We start from the raw sequence: 18,626 nt of genomic DNA on the forward strand, positions 1-18,626 counted from the left end.
GTCTGAAAGCTGAGTAATTAAGAACATGTATATTTTATCACAAAAAAAAAAAAAAACCACTTCATTTTTACTTTGGTTAGTACTGACAGACAATCAGAAATTTTTTAACTCATGTGTAAACGAACTCTTTAAGAGATCTCAGCTTGGGTAACACATCACTTTTAAAAACTGAGACCAAAATTATAGCTTTGCATGCTGAACAGTGCAGTGGTTCCACATATGGTGTGAGGCACATTGGTGACTAAGGTCGGTGGAGGGGGTTCTGCAGGAACACTGAGGTGGAATGCCACTTGTACATACCTCCACATGGGTGGACACCACAAGGTGTCTGTGCCTTCAAACATATGTTCTCAAAACATGCTGTGCTTTTCAGACATCAGCTGTTGTACTGAATTAATATCATCCAAATTCTGTGAAACATTTTTCTTAATGCCTGCCTATCTGTATCTCATTAAACAAGCAAATGTAGAAGTGTCAGGTTCCCGAATCTGCCAGTAATGATGTCAGTACCACTTCAGGAATTTAAAGTCAATATTTTCACCCTGCAAAAATGTTATCTTTCCAGAGTTTAGACTTCTTATAAATAAGAATGTAATCCTTATATTACTATGACAGAAGTGTTGCTTGCCTACTAGACAAAAATTTATAAAGGAAACAGGGGTATATTTGCCTATATTTGTGGCTTCAGACACATGTATTTTATGTTAAATCATTCTTCTCACTGACATTTTCCACCATGGAAGATCTCATGGTGAACACAAGCAGAAAAACCCTGTAATGTGAGCATTAAGTGCTTTCACCTTACCAGCCAGTTAGGTGCTGCATGAACGTAGTCAGGTACCTAAGGATACAGAAGGATTCAGAGTCTCATTTACAAAGGAATCTAGATTTATAGGTTTATAGCAGTCACCATGCGACTGATGGCGAGTTGAGTAATATAGAGATTGTTAGTGTGCTGCAACAGTGCAGGGACCTTGAGACACCAGTGATTGCAGCTGAGGATTGCGTGGATGGGTGAGCTCAGACCCAGTGGAGCTGGGCTTGCAGGGTGTGGGGCCCAAGCCGGGTGCTGTCTACAGGAACAGTTGCTGTCATCAGTGCCATCCATATGCAAGTTTCTGGATGAGAATTTATTATATAGGGGGCCTAACTCAAAACATCACAGCTCTGCCAATGACAAGAATTTCTGTTCTCTAGAGGCAGGGCTGATACCTCTGAAAGGTTTAAAGTCTACACAGAGGAACACTGGCTCCCCGGCAGACAAAGTGAAGAAAGCCAGTGGAAAATCCAGCCACCAGTTCTAGGGGAATGAAACATGATCAGAGAAGCATTGCTGGATTCTGAGGGAGCTTTCTTTTAACTGACCCTTAGCTAGTAGCCTCCTGATTGCTTTGTCTTAATGTAGAGGCAGCGGAGACAATACATCATTCATTATGTCGTTTTGGTGTTTGGCTTTTTTAAATATTAATGAACAGTCTAGGCCTTCCTTTTGCTGACCACTGAAAACAGCCCTGTTCCCCTGAGTAAACCAAGGCTGACTCTTTAAGCCTGTGATTGAAATTCAGTCAAACCTCTGGGTGAATGGAAATCATTTGTTGCGTGACTTTGACATGCAGTAGTTCCTTTTTGTTTGCAAGAGAGCTTAGGGATTCTGTGTCTATTTATTGTCATCAGCTGAGGACTCAATATTGATGGTTACCCAAAACTCTGTGGCTTTGGAGAGGGGAGGCGGTACCACAGCTTCAGATTTGGCAGAGACAGCACCTGAGTCTGAACAAGAAGCACTTTGTTGTCTTCTGTTCAACAAACTCTGCGCAGGACAAGGCAACCCCAGCTGGTTGGTCTGGAATGGAGGAGGTATAGCAAGGATTATACCAGATTATGGGAGGATAGATATGCCAGGGAAGCATTGCCCTTTCTATCCTCTGTCTCTAATGCCCTTCCATAAGTATTTGCTACTGGTCAGTCTCAGAGACAAAATACCAAGCTAAGATGAACTGTTGCTCTAACTCACTATGGCAGCGATGATGTTCTGGGGAGCAAAGTCAGATTTAGAGATAGGGAGGTGGGAAATGATCTGCCTGAAAGAAACTGCTATGTAGAACAGAGAGCAACTTTTTTCCACAGTCCTTTTCACCCATTGTTATCTAGCCAATAATGTGTGAAAAGCCAAAAGGATGACACCAGGGAGAAGATCAGCTAAGAGCAAAGACAGACATCTCTTCTGGTTTGTAGGCTGTATTTCAGATGATTTTTTGGTTTCCTGCCACATCTGTTATCAAGCAGCAGAGTGTTTAACATGCAGAGTGACATGCCCTCCAAAAGATCTGCAAATCGGATTTATTTCTTAAGGGCCCCTGAATAGAAAATTTATTTTTCTTTATGGAACTGCTTTACTCCTGCTGCACACAGACTCACCTTGTTACTTCAGATTGGTCACTCAGCTTTCTGCTCCATCTGCCTTAGCAGACCCTACTCAGGCAGGCTGCACTAATCACAGTGTAACCACATGAAGACAAAAAGCAATTCCTGACTCCATTAATTCAAAACATTACCCTGTTTTGAGAGAGAAAGGTAGATAAAGTAAACACAACAAAGAAGAAAAAGTAAAATGTTTGTGAAACAACAGAGTAGCACCGTATTTTGCAATCTCAGAATAACATTAACAGTCCTCTTAGAATCAATTGTTTTCATTTTCTGCAAAGGTGATGTAAAATCTCAGACTGATGACAAACTGAAGAGATTTCCTGGAAAGTCTTGATTCCAGTACAACTTTTCCTCATTTAACAGTAATTGCCTTGCAGGATTTTTCTGTGGAAAAAAGCAAGCCAAATACCACTTTTACCAGGACTGAATCTCTTAAGAAATTCCACATCGTCTTTTTCTCTTGCATAAATATATTTTCGGAGTTAAAAATATAAATAAATAAGCAATGCAAGCTCCCCATTTACAACTGAGACTGAGTGTTTGTGACCCTGAATCCCATAGAGCCTAACCTGCTCTGATTAACTTTCCCATGTTATTCCATTAAATAAAAACAGTTTTGACACCCAGAGACTAAGGCATCCTAGAGATAATACAATAACCTTATGCAATCATTCCAAATTGAATTGCAATAATTCATTTAAGTGACCATACATATTTGTTATATGTAATATGAAACATTGCAAAATGAAATCAATAGAAATGTTTCTTGTTAATGAAGATATACTGTGCTGTTATGTGTGGGGTTTGGACTCCATATCACAGAAATCTTATTTGTATTCTAAATTCCAGGGTATCATACTAGTTAAAAATGATGAAAACATTATTTTAGAATTATATGGCCGGACAGCTGGAAAACTATTTCATGCAATTTGTTCCATGCCTTGTTCATTAAAAATTGAAGTCCAGACCACTTAACCTCACTGGAATTTTGGCTATTTTCTTCAACAACATGACAGGCTTCATCCTAAGATTTTTAGGGATTGTTATTGGATTCTCAGTGAAATTTGTACAATTGACATGGGTGTTCTGGTTTTGAACGTTGTGACAGAAGGATACCAATTCAAAATGGGAGATTTAAAAAACAAACAAACAAACAAACAACCTTACGAGTATTTGTGGTGCTGACTAGTTCCTAGGAGCGAAGGAGCAAAATCAGACCAAAAATATCTGTATCACTCTCTCACTAAATAGTTTCTAGTGTTTCTGTCTCTTATAAAAGCCATACAAAGATATGAGAACCACTGCTTCTACAGTGAACTCCCGCTGCCTGCTCATCTGCACACACAAGCTTACCTTGATGTACAGAAAAAGCCTCCATGACTTCGCATTTAGCTTCAAAGGATGGGAGTCATATTACTCTCAGTGTATAGGCAGTGCACAGGAGACTGAAGACCCCGAAGACACCAGCTTCAGGCTCAGCCATGTTGATGCAGAACTGGACAACTAGGTTGCTATGCTCGGCATGAAGGGAATCTGAGTTTATTACCCAGTAAGCCCCCACTTGATAAGCTGCCTGAATTACCAAGTCTTGGCTATATGCCACAGAGAGCAGAGTGAAATGCAGCTAGACATCTCTTAGTACCCAAGCTACTCCATTTCAAACTACTTGGAAGATCACTTTGTTGTAGCACGGACATATCCAGTGTCTTTGACATAGCCTATATCTTCTCATATGATCTTTTCTTTCACTGTGGGTGCAGAAGAATATTTAACTGTACCTATGCAAGCTGTTATCCATTGTCCGGTTAAAAATATGGGATGCCTTCATAGTCATTGCAAATATTTAAACAACATCAAATTTACCATAAGTTGGCTGAAAAAGGCTCCTTAGAACCCTAAGCAGAAACTTGCACTAAGTTCATCCAAGAGAACACTGAGAGGAAAGCTGAGGCAAAGATCATAACTTAACGGTAGGCAATTTAAATTGCACAGAAGAATTCTCTAATGTAATGGAGAGCTATGGACACAGTGATTAAAGGAGGTTGAACTCTTTGACCTAGAAAATCAAATTGGTGACAACTAAGTATGTTAAACTACATTAAAATTTATGACATTGAAGAAGAGGATCAATGTATACTTGTGTGAGGGGGGAGGAAGCCAGAATTAGGAGATCTCTGGAGCAGGGAAAGCAATCACCTGCAGGGTTTTCAAGCATCTGAAGAAGCAAAGGTTCCACATTCGTTTACTGACCCCAGAATGATGTGAAGGTCTCTTTGAAAGGAACAGGGAAATAGACACAATGCCTAGAAAAAAATAAAACTGTAAATGGTCATTAGAAGGAAATATCTGAAGAAGTTTCACAAAGTAGCTGTAATGATTTTCCTGACTCAGGCAAACAACCCCATGACAGCAGTAACCTCTGGCTAGGGAAGAGAGCACTGTAAACTCAAACACCTTTGCCACAGTTCAAGTGTCAAGCAGGGGTTTGTGCAATACAAAACAAACTTACTGTAGAGCTAAAACCTTAAGATGAAAAGCAGTGCATTACAGCACATTCTCTTAAAGCAGGTTGTTTTTCTTAATTTCAATAATGATTTCTGAAATCAAAGTGATTCTGTCAAGGTAAAGTCATCTCTTAGAATAAGAAACACTAAAAATGTTGCTAATAGCAGTCTTTTTTATTTCAAAAGTGGACAGTAAAACCAATTTATTTTTCAGTGGTTTTGTCTTTAGTTTGCATTTTCTTATCTTTCAACCTGAACTAACAATTTTATTTCAGTTTATAATTAATTCCATGTTATTCCTGAGGAAAATAAAGAAACTCTCAACCCTTCCTAATGTCACTTCCATTTCCAAGGAAAGCAAAACCAAAAGTAAAACACATGGAATGAGTCTTCCCTGTTCCAGACTGACAGTACTCTATATGTACTTCTCCTTAGCTCTATTTAATAAAAAAAAAGGGGGAAACTAATAAAAAGCAGACACAAACCCAAATCAAACCAACAAGAAGCATAACTGCTCTGAAGTTACACGACACAGAAATGGTTAAATCGGAGGCCTACTTCCCCCTGCTCTTGAGTAGCCACATGTGGGTGCTGGGATTAACAAGTGTCGTTTACTCACCACTCTGGCCACTGCTGTCAAGGCACGCACATGAAACACAGCAGCAGTACCTGTCAGACAAGATTTCTAGCCACAGAATTGACATGTATTTCATTCTTTGTCCAAAAGTGAAGACCTTCAAGATTTTTGTTCATTTCCAGGATACCTCAAAAACAAAACAAACAAACAAAAATTCAAAAGCTGGGATATACACCATACTCATTATCCCATACTTCATTATCCCATTAAATACTTTCATGTATACAAAGTGTGTGACAATAGTAAGCCCTAAGCCCACAGTGGCAAAACAGACAGTTATTACTTGGCAGGGTTAATTCTTGTAGGTTACTTTGACTGCAAGTTGACACTTGGGTTGGAGGTGGGCTTCTTTCCACAGCTCCCTGCTTCTGGGGGCAGTTATGTCCTTACACCGGAAACAGGCTTTGAAATCTGCAAGTGTGACTCTTGTACACCGAGTGCCCATGTAAATCCACTTCCATGGCCAGGAGATGAGGTCCATAGGCTTTCACATTTTCATGCTCTCCAATTCTGGCTCCTACACAAGCCTTCTGTGAGAGCTAGTTGGTACTATCTCAGCGAGAGTGCTCCTGATAGCAGACCTGATGTGTTTAACAAGCAATAAATTAAAAGTTTAAGCTGCTTTGACTGAATATGCTCACATCTAAATAGCACCTTTGCCATGTTGAATGATCCCCTCATAATGATAAATGAAAATTCAATAAAGATTTCTGGGCCAGAAAGGGAAAGAGAGTGTGTATGACTGCAGTATTGACATGCAGTTGGCTTCCTGTTCTGTGTGCATCCCAGTTGCATGTGGATTGGGGTGAAAACTGAGGCAGGTATTGGAAAGACTGAATCAAGGCACAGCCTGGCAGAGTGCAGTGGGTAAAGGAATTTGGCAGTTTGTTATGGAGATTCATTTAGAAAGATGACCCCACTCTCCAAGGAAATTTGAACTGCATCTAGAATTAAGAGTATTTGAGCCACTATAGGTGGTTAAATGGGTCTGGATTTTTCTAGATAAGTACATTCATCTCCCCTTGTGCACTCACTACAGGATGGTGGCTGTGCTGAGATTATATGTAGAAAAGGCAGAGCTCCTGATGTAAGAGAAATGCTTGACCTTTACTCTCTAACTCCTGTCTGTTTCCACAGAAGATGCCAACTCTCATAACACTGAATGATGAAGGTGCAGATGAAGACCTATCCTCGCCCCACCTTATAAAATTGAAGCCATTAGAACAGTGTTCCCCAGCCGCACAGTGACAAGAATACTAGATCAGCATTCGCAATATTAACCTCACGAATTAATATGAGGGGATTCATCATACAAAAGACCCCTTCTATTGTGTCTCTATCCAACTCACAAGGGGAATTTAATGTGCTTCCACACAGAAAAAACTTTGCCTCAATGTTTCTATTGCCTATCATCTCTGCTCAAACATTGCCCTCTCCTATCAGTAAGATGTTTCCAACTTAGTGTTTACCAGTGAAACCTAGTTCTTGTCCACTATTTCCCACACTTCTCCCTCTCTGATTCTTCCTAACAACCGTAGGTCTGACCTGGGCCTTGTGATCACCATTTCTCTCCCTGCTTCATCCCCATGCAAAAGATGGAGAAGAGTGGTAAAATTACACTCTGCAGGCTCCTTTCACCTTTCACCTCGATGCTTTCTTTTGTCCTGGCTGTGACTAAGAGCGCAACTGGCCCCTGGCCACCACCAGCCTCTGGGACCAACTGGGCAACAGGAGGTCCCGGCAGTCCCACGTGGCCGACCCAGCTGGGAACTGTCCATGGGGAGGCGGGTGCTGAAAGAGCCGGGAGGCATGCAGCTGCCCGCCCTGCACTGCCACCGAATTGCGCTGGGGCCCCGGGGGAGCTCCCCTCCAAAATGTTGTCTGTAAGCACATGTAGGCTCTGCCTCCAGAGGTAAAGGTCAGAAAAGGTCTTTCATTTTAGTGTTTCCCCAAACTGTCAGAAACTTGTCTTCTCGCCAACAACGGGGAAAAACCCCTACAATACTGTCATCTGTCCTTGTGGGGCTTTCTTAATTCAAACATCTTCTCTAGTGTTTCATTACATTTTTACCTGTCGTCAGTTTGTTGGGGGTTTTTTAGAAACTGAGATGTAACTCGTCATGAGGTGATTGCATGACAACTCTTCACCTGTAGTTAGTTTCTGCTAAGAAAATGTAAATGAAAATGTTCATTCTTGCTTGTGTGGCTGGCACAACATTCTGTTGTGTCCAAACAAACAGCCTTTTCTTCTCTGTTCCTCTTAATCATTTATACTCTGCTCAGATCTTAGTTTAACAAAAAACAAATTCTTCTGTCAGCAACTCTTTCTGAACTCTGAGACATCCATGAGCTGGCAAACTGGGACATTTGGATGACTGAACAAAACAATGTTCAGCTCTGGGATTTTCACTATTCCATATTGTTGTTACAATATGGAAGAAAATCTCTCTCTTTCCCCTCCATAACTTTCCATGCCAAAGGGCCTACAGAAAGCTTAACTAGTGTTCCTATTTCATGGCTAAGGTCCAAAGATCCAGTGAAAAGACAACTGTTCTGTGCAGTACATTATTTCTCTTTACAAGTACCGCCTTGCTAGCATCAAAGATACATCACTTAGTTGATTTTTAGTTGCTATCCACTTCTGACACTGATGTGAAGTCTTGCAATGCCTCATTGTTCAGATAGTTAAGGTTCTACCTAGCAATATGTTGTAAATATTATGACTAAGATGTACCAGAATAGCCAAACTGGACCACACTATTATTTTTTTTTCACTCTACTCATGTCACTGACAGGTGATTAGGTGATATTTCTTACGATAAAGGCTGATGTAGACTAGCATAGCCAGCGAGGTAAGTCATAACAAAGGTAGATCACAGCAACCACATGATATCTGCTCCTTTCTTCTTTCATCCTTTTGGAATTTTTTTCCCCCTATTAATTTTCATTATGGCCAAATATTAAAAGTTGAGGTTTGGAGATATCAGAAGCAAAGCATTATCTTCTTGCCTCACTAGTTTGTCTTCCTATGTGATTTAATTTCTTTTAGTTTTATTTTGCAAAGTCATATGTTGTTGCTTTAGGTGACACTGTTCTTCAGCCATATGATTCTCTCAAGTAGAGAAGGTGGGCAGAAATACTATTCTCCCCACAATTTATCAATAATTGATCCATGTTCTGCTACATCAGCTTCCAGTGCTTTTGCTCTCCAGTGTGCTTCTTTTTCCTACTGATTTTTCCAGGACAGTCATTTCATATGGGGATATTCTACTGAACGCTTTGGGGTCATCTCTGGAAAAAAGAATGTAGAGTGTAGGTACTTAATAAGGACCTTGCAAAACTGTCTTATATTTGCAGGAGGGGAAGTTCTTCTTGGTAATTTATCATGCATACAAATTGCAAAAATACTATTCTTTTGAGTTTGCAAAGGTCTTTGAAAAGCACAGTATTTTCTACAGATCCTTTCAATGTAGGTAAAGTACACAGAAAATTTTTTGACCAACTATTTCTCATTTTTCTTTTACACGTATTTTACAAGACAAAAATCTGTGGTTCTATCTGGGGGGTTAGAAAGAGTTTAAGACAGGATGATATTTTTCTAAGAAAAGACATCCTGAAAAGGAAGAGTAGATTTCAAGAGAAATTTGAAAGGGAAGGCGATATGAATCATCCTTGACTGATCCTCCTGAAATTTTGAACTTCATCAGAAGAGGAAGGAAGTTCCCATACATAGTTCCTCTCCTGGTTTTTAGGGTCAGGAGTTTCAGTGAGGAGCCCTTAGTGCTCAGGGTTAAATCCATACGTCCAGTGCTTTTACATATTGAGAGTACACTGTGTAAATTGTTCCCAACTCTTTAACAGGTCTTCACATGATCTACTAGAAAATTAAATTCTTCCCTCATCTACTGTATGCACAAGTCCAGAGTGTTAATTAGTCAAGATCTATCTATTCTAAAATAAATGTAGGGAGATTCTGCATTTGATGGCAGATGGAAAGAGTAATTTGTTTGACTCACGAAGTACACCCCTATTAAGTAATTCTAACTAAAGCTACACAGCTGGCTAATCATCAGTGTAGGTCTAGGTTACAAATGAAACTAAGAGGTCTTTCCATCTTGTCTTATCTTCCAATGTCAATGCCCAAAAATAATTACCTCCAAGAGAAATGCATAAATAACTATTTAGGAAAGCTACTTCTCACATCAGAAGCCTGGAGGTTCAGGCATTTGATTCACTTCTACTGGAAGCAAAGTCTGTTCCAACAGCAATGCCAGACTTCACAGTAGACAAGGTGAGTTTTAGCCAAACCCTTGTTACTCAAAGATTATCTATAATATTTCAGCATATGTTTTTAAAAGTGCTTCTACAATCCTACCTTCACAGTTCCTATCTGTCATGAGGAAGCTTGTTGGAGATATGAAGAGAGATTGAGAAATTTACATAAGGCTAGACTGTCCTTTCTTCTACGTACCTATGGTTGATATGTGCACGAGTAGCAGAGTCTTTGGATAACTCACAGACAAATTACTTCTGTCTGAAGAAAAGGAAGATCAAGGATGTATCTTTGCCTTGGATGGATAAAGTACTTTTAATAAAGTCTACATGCATTGCTTTGTTCAGGGCTTTAATTTAAGGCAGGTACAAGGCCAAAATAAGTAAAACACTGTAAACAGAAGGAAAGAGATCTATACCCTGTTATGTGCTTCCCAACCACATAGTAATAATGGAGATAGTCTCTAAAGGGTGTCGCAGATGTCTCTACAGTTGGGAATTTCACTCAGGAATGAGCCATTTTCTCCAGCTTTGCATCCTGTTTTTCTTAAAACTGAGTCTCCCTCCCAGAAATTATTTCCAAGAGGCACAACAAGTTGCCTAAGTTAAGAATTTACTTGCACGATGTTTTCTTTATAACTAAGAGAAACAGGACCCTAGTGAGTAATTCAGCCCACCAGATGTTTGCATCACCCTGCACAGATACTTCTTTTCACTGAGCACAGGAAAACTTCAAGTGGTTAAGTTTCTACCTAGGATGCCTTTGTGAAGTACATCTAAAAGAGAGAGTCTTCCTGTTTAAGGACACAACAGAAAAAGAGTTGATAAAATAAAAAAATGAACCTATATCTTTGCAAGTGCCCTGGCAAAAATATTAAAAGGAGTCATTCTTATCTCAACATGATATAGGACATATATTTCACCTGAAGCATAAAAGTGACAATGAGAAGCAAAAAACCATTTCTTTGATGGTGATTAATTTTATCTTGTTTTGAGGTAAACTGTCTGAAGGGCAGATCTCAAAGAGTTGTAGTGAATGATCTGACTTGTGACCAGTCACAGTGTTCCCCAGGGTTCAATTCTAGGGCCAGTTCTCCTCAATATATTTACCAACTATCTGGATGCAGGATTTGAATGCACCACTAACAAGTTTGCTGATGATACCAAACTGGGAGGTGCTGCTGACTCTTTTGAGGGATTAAGAGGCTTTGCAGAGGTATCTAGATGGATGGGAGCAATGAGCTGTGATTAGTGGGATGAAATTTAACAAGTCCAAATGTCAGATTCTGCACCTGGGACAGAGCAACACTAGGCACAGGAATAAATTCGGAGAGCAGTGGCTGGAGAGGAGCACTGCGGAAAGGGGTCTGAGGGTGCTCATTGAAAGTAGCTCAATACGAGTAAGCAGTGTGTGCCGTGGCAGTCAAGAGGACAAACCACATTCTTGGGTGCATCAAACACAACATCATAAGACCATCAAAAGAGGTGATTATGCTGCTGTATTCAGCACTGGTGTGGCTGTGTACTGTGTACTGTGTGCAGTTATGGGCCCCACAATTTGAGAAGGATGTGATGGTCCCTGAATGCGTCCAGAGGAGGGAAACTGGTGAAAGGGTTGCAAGGGACATCGTGTGAGGAGGGGCTAAGGACTTTGGGTGTGTCTAGGCTGTAGAAGAGGAGGCTGAGGCTCAACCTTATTGGTCTCTACAACTTCCTGAGAAGGGGAAGTGGAGAGGGAGGTGCTGGTCTCTTTTCCCTGGGATCCAGTGATAAGACACATGGGAATGGTTCAAAGTTTCACCAGGGGAGGTCTAGGCTGGACATTAGGAAGCATTTCTTTACCAAGAGGGTGATCAAACACTTCCTAGGGAGGTGGTCAATGTTCCAAGCTTGTCGGTGTTTAAAAGGCATTTGGACAATGCTCTTTAATAACATGCTTTAACTTTTGGTCAGCCCTGCACTGGTCAGGCAGTTGGATTAGATGATCATTGTAGGACTCTTCCAACTGAAATATTCTATACAGTATGCCATGTAAGCACACATTCGTCTGATCTGTCAAGCTGATAAGGAGCTTGTCCTCCTTGGGCATGTTGACTTAACCCATGAGGACAAGGTTCTGGTATTCCTCAGGCTAATGCTAATGCTCACAACATTCAGTGCAGAGGCCCCAGGCAAGAGCTGCTAGCCTAGGTCCCAGAAGCCATACAGGCCTCTTAGAAGGAGACTGTGTTGTAGTTGTAACGAGCTCATAAACCCTTCTTCACTTCTCACATCTCAGTCACACAGTATGGGCATGCTCTAAATTAAATATTATACAGACAAACAATAACATATGCCTGCCAGTGGCACTGGGGCAGCCATTTAATGTTGTTAAAACCAAAGAAATGTTGTCTTAATCGAATGACAATTTCTAAATCTAATAGATGTGCATCTTCACTTGCAGCAGACTTTAGTTGCTTTGTGTCGCAGGGAAAGGTTAAGCATTAACTTTTGTGTTGTCATTGGAGGACTCCAGTATTGGGATTTCATTAACAAGATTGATAGGAGTATGCAGTGACTGCCATAGTAGTGGTTGTTATCAGTCTGTAACCATAGAAATATTTTCTATATGTTATTATTAAAGTCAATTTTTTTTTTTTTAATTCCAAAGCTGAACTTAATGTTTGCAAGGTAGGAAGTATGATTTAATGAGAAGTCATGACTGCAATATCATAACATTAACTCTTCTTTGTCCTGAACCCTACTAACATAAATTAAGTTAGTCCTAATTTCAAAATGCCAAATTCTGATGGTTTTACATGGTTTAAAGAGTGCTTGCCTCAACAAGTCCAACCAGTTTCCAGTGGAGAATGTTAATGATTCAAAGGAGTGACATTTAGATGAGTTAGCCTGACTCCCTGCATGTGACAGATGATGCAATCCATGGTACCCATTGTGTTGTGACATTATGGCGTTCATAGGGGAAGAAGAGAGGTGCAGTACAGCCTGAACTTGTCACTGTGTGGCCCAAAACTAGTGTCATTGCTGAATGAAACCTCAGCAGGGGACCGAGCACAAATACCTTAGAAAGCTGACTCTGTATTTTGGCTTTGCATATTTACCATCCTATTTTCAGAGTTACATTATGGTCATACCCATCAAACTGAGGTTTCAGCACCTTCCACTTGTTTCTTGAAGAATTTTATTCATATTTGGGAAGTATTCATGAACTTCTGTAGGGCATTTAAAGAACTTCTAACTATGTCTGCTCACAAAAAGTGGTTTACGATGTTCCTAATCTTTCATGTGTTAAAATCAATGGAATGTATAAATGTTTTCTGACATGCCACAAACATCTTTAACTCCAAGCTGTATTCCACACAACTTGTGAATAGAGCTGAGTAAACTTTTTTCATCAAAAATATGTCTGCATGTGTAAAATCTTCCCATGTTTCCTACTACTCCTATCTACTGAGTCACACACACCTGGTTAGTATGTTATGATGTCTTAGGAAGAAGCTCTAGATTATTTACTATATCTTCCCTCGCCTCTTTCTTCTCTTAGGTTCTGTCACCATAGCAAAAATAGTGAAAACAGTGACAAGTACAATATCAATAAACATAATAACAATTGATTTCTGGGAGATTAAAAATCTGAAATTAATGGCAATTTCCCCCAAGACCCTTGTCTGATTAATTTAATGTTCATTTAATGTTCGTCTTAGTCTTTCTAAGTCATTCTAATACTGCTTATCTGCTCTGGAAACATTTGTGGGCCAAGACCCAAAAGAAAGTAAGGTATTATTGCATGTTCCAGCATTTTTCAAACTGGAAGCATCTTCAACCAAAAGAAAAAAATAAAGGCTCAAGGAGATGATGAAAGTTGTGAGTTTACCCTACCTTTTTAATTCAGCCATTTATTTCTGAAGGAAAAAATGCCAGTATCTGACAGGAGCAGTAGTACACAACACCGTCCCACCTCATGGCTGCCACTCCTGTATTTAAAGAATTATCTGAAAGCTGGTCTCAAAGAGCATATGAGGAGTGATGGTGAAAGATTAACTCAGACTGGAATATATACAAAGATGTTTTATCAAGATGATCAGGGTGACTGAGAGCCTGGGAAACAAGTGCAGATTTAAGAGACCTCAGCTTTATAATATTGCTAAATGGAAGTTGTGTAGTCCTGTAGATGTTGTCCACAAACTTCAGAAGGGAGGAAAAGAGATGTGTATTAATTAACAATATTGACAAGAAAAGAAGAAGTGCACACTAGCAAAGATTGAGTTTCAGCAAAGAATCCGGGGAAAGTTTCTGTGTCTCAGTGGGAGTGGCAGGAGAAGAAAGATGTGACCAGTTCCACTAACATGAAACATGATGCAATTGCCTGAGATAGTTGAGGATGGGATGGTTGGGAAGCATCAGCATCTGTGCAGGGGAACAACTCAACAGTTTTCCATTGCATGATGTTTCCTGACAAGATATACTGGATTTCATTACTGCTCTTGTTGCATTCTGACCAAAATGTGTAAAGACATCTCAACCAGTACCATCACATTACAGTCAGCCTTTGCAGTTGAAGTCCAAATACACATTACAAAGGAAGGATCCTGTGAAACCAATAAATCACTGCATAGCACAATTCTGAGACAGAGAAGTTTTCTTAGCAGCCTATTGTGGCCATTAGCGACTCAGACACCACTAGAACAGTTCATTACTGAAAGAGACAGCATTCATGTTGTTTAGGCGATGGCATCCTTCATCAGTCCTTAATAATGTCTAAATTGAGCTTTCCTTAGTGGGCTTCCTCTCTTCAAAAAGTAGGAAGAAACTCTGCACTACAGGAACTGTAGTTAACTGCCTGATTCTTTGCACCCAGTGTGGTTTCAGAGAGGAAATAAAGAGCATTTAGAGTGACTGAATCACATCAGTTCTTCCAGACATCCTCATTAAGCTGTTATAATTAGGGTTGTGTTGTTTTCTTCATTTTCTCTCAATAGAGTTAGCTGGCAAAGAATGATGCCTTTAGCCCCCTAATAAATTAATTATTAATGTAGGAGTTAATAATTCATGTTAATTGGTACTATGAGCTACTTTCCCCAACGAATGTGAGCAAAGGTCAAAACTTGTTAACAGCAGAGGTGAATTCTATTTTTAAGATGTCTGTTCCATAACATATCTGCAAAATCAAGCTATAGTTTGCAAAAGCTAACTGTATTTCAAAAGACAAGTATATACTGAGGGCAAAGGTCTGGTGTATTCACTTGGTTTCAGACTACCATTAACTGGGCATTTGCACTGCCTTTGTCATATCCAGATACACACAGAATTTAGGATTGCCCACCTTGAATCAACAGAAAATATCTCACATGTTGCCAGGCCTCAGTAGGGAGTGATCAACAAAAATGTGAGACTATGTCATAGAGTCATAGAATCATAGAATAGTTTGGGTTGGAAGGGACCTTCAAAGCTCATCTAGTCCAATTCACTTGCCATGAGCAGGGACATCTTCAACCAGATCAGGTTTCTCAGAGCCCCGTCCAGCCTGGCTTCAGTGTCTCCAGGGATGGGGCATCTACCACCTCTCTGGGTAACCTGTTCCAGTATTTTACCACCCTCATTGTAAAAAATCTCTTCCTCATGTCTGGCCTGAATCTCCCCTCCCTTAGTTCAAATCCATTACCTCTTGTCCTGTCAATTACTTAAGCATCAGAACGTTATTTTAATACCATCTGGTAAGTGCATTACAGCACTGAGTATACTTGTTGCCTTTCCTGAAACAGAAGAACCTGTTCAATCAGCATTGTAATTGTGAGGTTTACCTTAGAGAAAGATCAAATAATTCTCTATAATTACTCCTTGCTGCTCAGATAAGACAGATTCGCCACTCACTTATTGTATGAGGTGCAGTGCTTTGATCACTGTCCTCTTAAATGCAACACAATTTCATGTGAGTGCCTGTCCCAGCCCCATGCCCTTCATCTGGAACATTAGAGTTGGAATCTGCTTTTAATTTGATAGGATGTTTGAACAAGGCCATGTGCTGTCGCATGTGTTCAGCAAACAAACGTTTTTCCATGTAAAGACTAAATTCACAGTCTTTCTTTAATAACCAGCAGGAAATCATGTTTTTACTTGTGTTTTGTTTAGAAAACAGAGGTTCCAAAAAGCAAAGTGAGGAAAGATATGTGTAGACCTTGGGAAGAGCTTAAAGGGAAGAAAGAAAAATATGCTCTTTATAAAAATAATCAACTTTTCTTAATGGTTGTAATAATCTATTGTAAGTAACTTATATAACACAAGGTTCTCACTGTACTCATTAGAACTTGGCAACTCATTTTTTGGCATTTAAACATGAGAATGAGATGGGACTTCATCCAACATCCACTGTCATCAGTGGGAGTTCTTCCACTGACTTCTGTGGGCACTGGATCCAGCCCCTGCTCAGCAGGACATTTTCTTTCTGGGAAGAAAAAATAATCTCTTTGGAAAGGTTTTCCTTTATGACATGGCCAATATAGCTATTTACTCTCTTCTCATTGTTTTGCAAAATCAAGCTCATGTTTTATAAAGCGAAGAAAGTACAGCTCAGGAATAAACAAGTATAGTTTTATAACACTTTGTTCTATTAACAGGAAGCGTTAAAAATACTGATGGAAAACATCTCACATCATCTGACTTGTGTCAGGTTTTTTGCTATAAGCATATACTGTTTCCATAACGTAACTGAAATACAATTAGACACATTATGGGAAAAATAACAAGTACATGTAGATATTTCCTTGCTGCTATTATGTAATAAAAATATGCAAAACGTGCGCAGATGTGAAGCCACTGTTACACATACTGACGCTGAAGAAACAAAATACCTTTTCTCATTTCTTCCAATGGCAAATGCAGAGCTTGTACTGGCTTAAAAATGCAACATGGGACTGTTAGGTTTTGCACTCAGTAACAAGGATTCATCCTCGTTTCTGGCAAATAACGGGGAGAATCTTTGTCACTAAGTGCAATTAATAGCTGTTCAACATGTGGCTTGGGAAACCAAAGCAAAGTTCCTAGCAGCACCATATTAATCCTTTGATTTACAGCAGGATTTGGGTTTCCTCATGCTGTTCTTGAGGTATCGTAGTTTGACATGCCTCATAACTCAAAATATCCCTGGATACAGGTTGTACAGTAACTACAGACCTGTTTTTTTATAAAATCTCATTGAAAATGAAAAAGGTCTTTCACATAAGATTATATGTCCTGTCAAAAGCCTTACAAACTCTGTAGCAGGCATAAGTGTTTGAGGCTCTGAGCTTGCATGGCCTTCCCTTTCTGCTAATATATGGAAGTTTTCCAGATTGCACCCAGGAAGTTGACAATGCAGTGAAATAGACTTTTCTCTCTCCAAAGTCCACTGGTAACTCAGCTGTCCTTACACTGCAATAACCTTAGACTAGAAACTGCATTCTACTATATTGTATGTACCATGCCTCATTCTGGAATGCCCTGATTTTGATTTGTATTTTCAGATGGTAGCTTGATGACAAATGAAAGCACTTCCACTGGATAATCTAATGTGACTTTCTGCAGAATTATTGTTTTATGAGTCCTTCCACTCACACCAGTGACTTGTAGTAGTCACCTGCAGAGAAATTTCACCTTGGTCTACTATCTTATGTGCTGCACTGCTGGGACAACCTCCCTGGATCTGGGAACAGAGTAACTGGAGCTAGAAGAGAAGTTTTGTACTCTTCCTATATCTTCCCTGTTGTCCAAAGCAGTCGCTTGAGTTTGTCCCCTACGTGGGTGGGGGACAACCTCCAGAGAACAGGAGGGAAGAGGAAACTTGGCCAGCACTGAAGTCAGGATGAATCCATGAGCTTACTGATCTGACGTGTGAGCAGGTCTAGCATATCTAAGATGTTTTAGCCTTCCTCATAGCAGCCCTGAAGCCCGAAAGGAAGCTGGCTCATCGACCATGCAGGTTTGCCCTAGTGTAAGAGCTTCATAAGGCTCTTCTGCTACTGCTCCAGAGAAAGTCATAGGTGAGAGAAGCCGCTGTTGCCTCTCCTATTGCCACACTGCTTGGCTTGGCCTTTCACTTTTGCCAAAGATCTTTTCTCCTGCTCTGAAAGGTTTTTCATCCGTTTAAATCTCCACATTTTCTGGGAACAGGATTTAGCCCTGTTTTTGTGATTGCCCCTAAAACAAGCAAACACACACTCTTGTTTCATCTTGCAATAATTTCTAGAAAATGCTTCAGCAGGTGTGGAGTTTTTTGCTTTTAAACATGAACCCAAAACAAAACTGTTTCTACATACAGATGCTACAAAAGTATCAACTACTTGAGTAACACAGGGTTGACGTAAAGTGAAAGCTTTGCACTGAGAGCAGGAAACACTTAACATTTTCTATTATCATGTTTGCAATGAAACACCTTTAAAATATAATGCAAAATTCTTTCCACCATTCTGCGCTTTTTCTGCTATCATTTTATGCTCTGTCCATGTCAAGTATGTATGGGGTGCTATATAGTATCTATTTTATTTCATACCCTTTTAAACAGCACTGCAGAGGTGTAAACACTACAATCTGGTTCAAACAGCAATATTGTCATCAAGTTAAGAGGCTGTGTAATTATACCAGGCACTAGTCTACAAGGATAAGGGCAAACACTAGCTTTTGGCTGGGGGTGATGTCTTATTTCTTTCTCTACTTCATGGCCCATACTAACCTGCATGCTACTGTAGTACAAATCAAAAATGAAGCCTGCCATGTGTACAAAAATACTCAAGCAAAACAAAGGCCCAAGCAAA

At 39.9% G+C, this 18,626-nt stretch overlaps 1 long non-coding RNA gene across 1 annotated transcript in view; it reads right to left on the minus strand.

Moving 5' to 3' along the window:
* Positions 1-18,626, minus strand: part of LOC110365498 (uncharacterized) — a 59,207-nt gene that overhangs the window by 12,802 nt on the left and 27,779 nt on the right. The window contains exons 2-4 of the long non-coding RNA XR_010473501.1: positions 5,551-5,695; positions 4,624-4,730; positions 2,419-2,556 (exon numbers count right to left, since the gene is read on the minus strand). This is a non-coding gene — a long non-coding RNA (uncharacterized LOC110365498). The remainder of the gene's footprint in view (positions 1-2,418; positions 2,557-4,623; positions 4,731-5,550; positions 5,696-18,626) is intronic.

The sequence above is a fragment of the Columba livia genome, chromosome 1, assembly GCF_036013475.1.
Source record: "Columba livia isolate bColLiv1 breed racing homer chromosome 1, bColLiv1.pat.W.v2, whole genome shotgun sequence".
Classification (NCBI taxonomy): Eukaryota; Metazoa; Chordata; class Aves; order Columbiformes; family Columbidae; genus Columba; species Columba livia.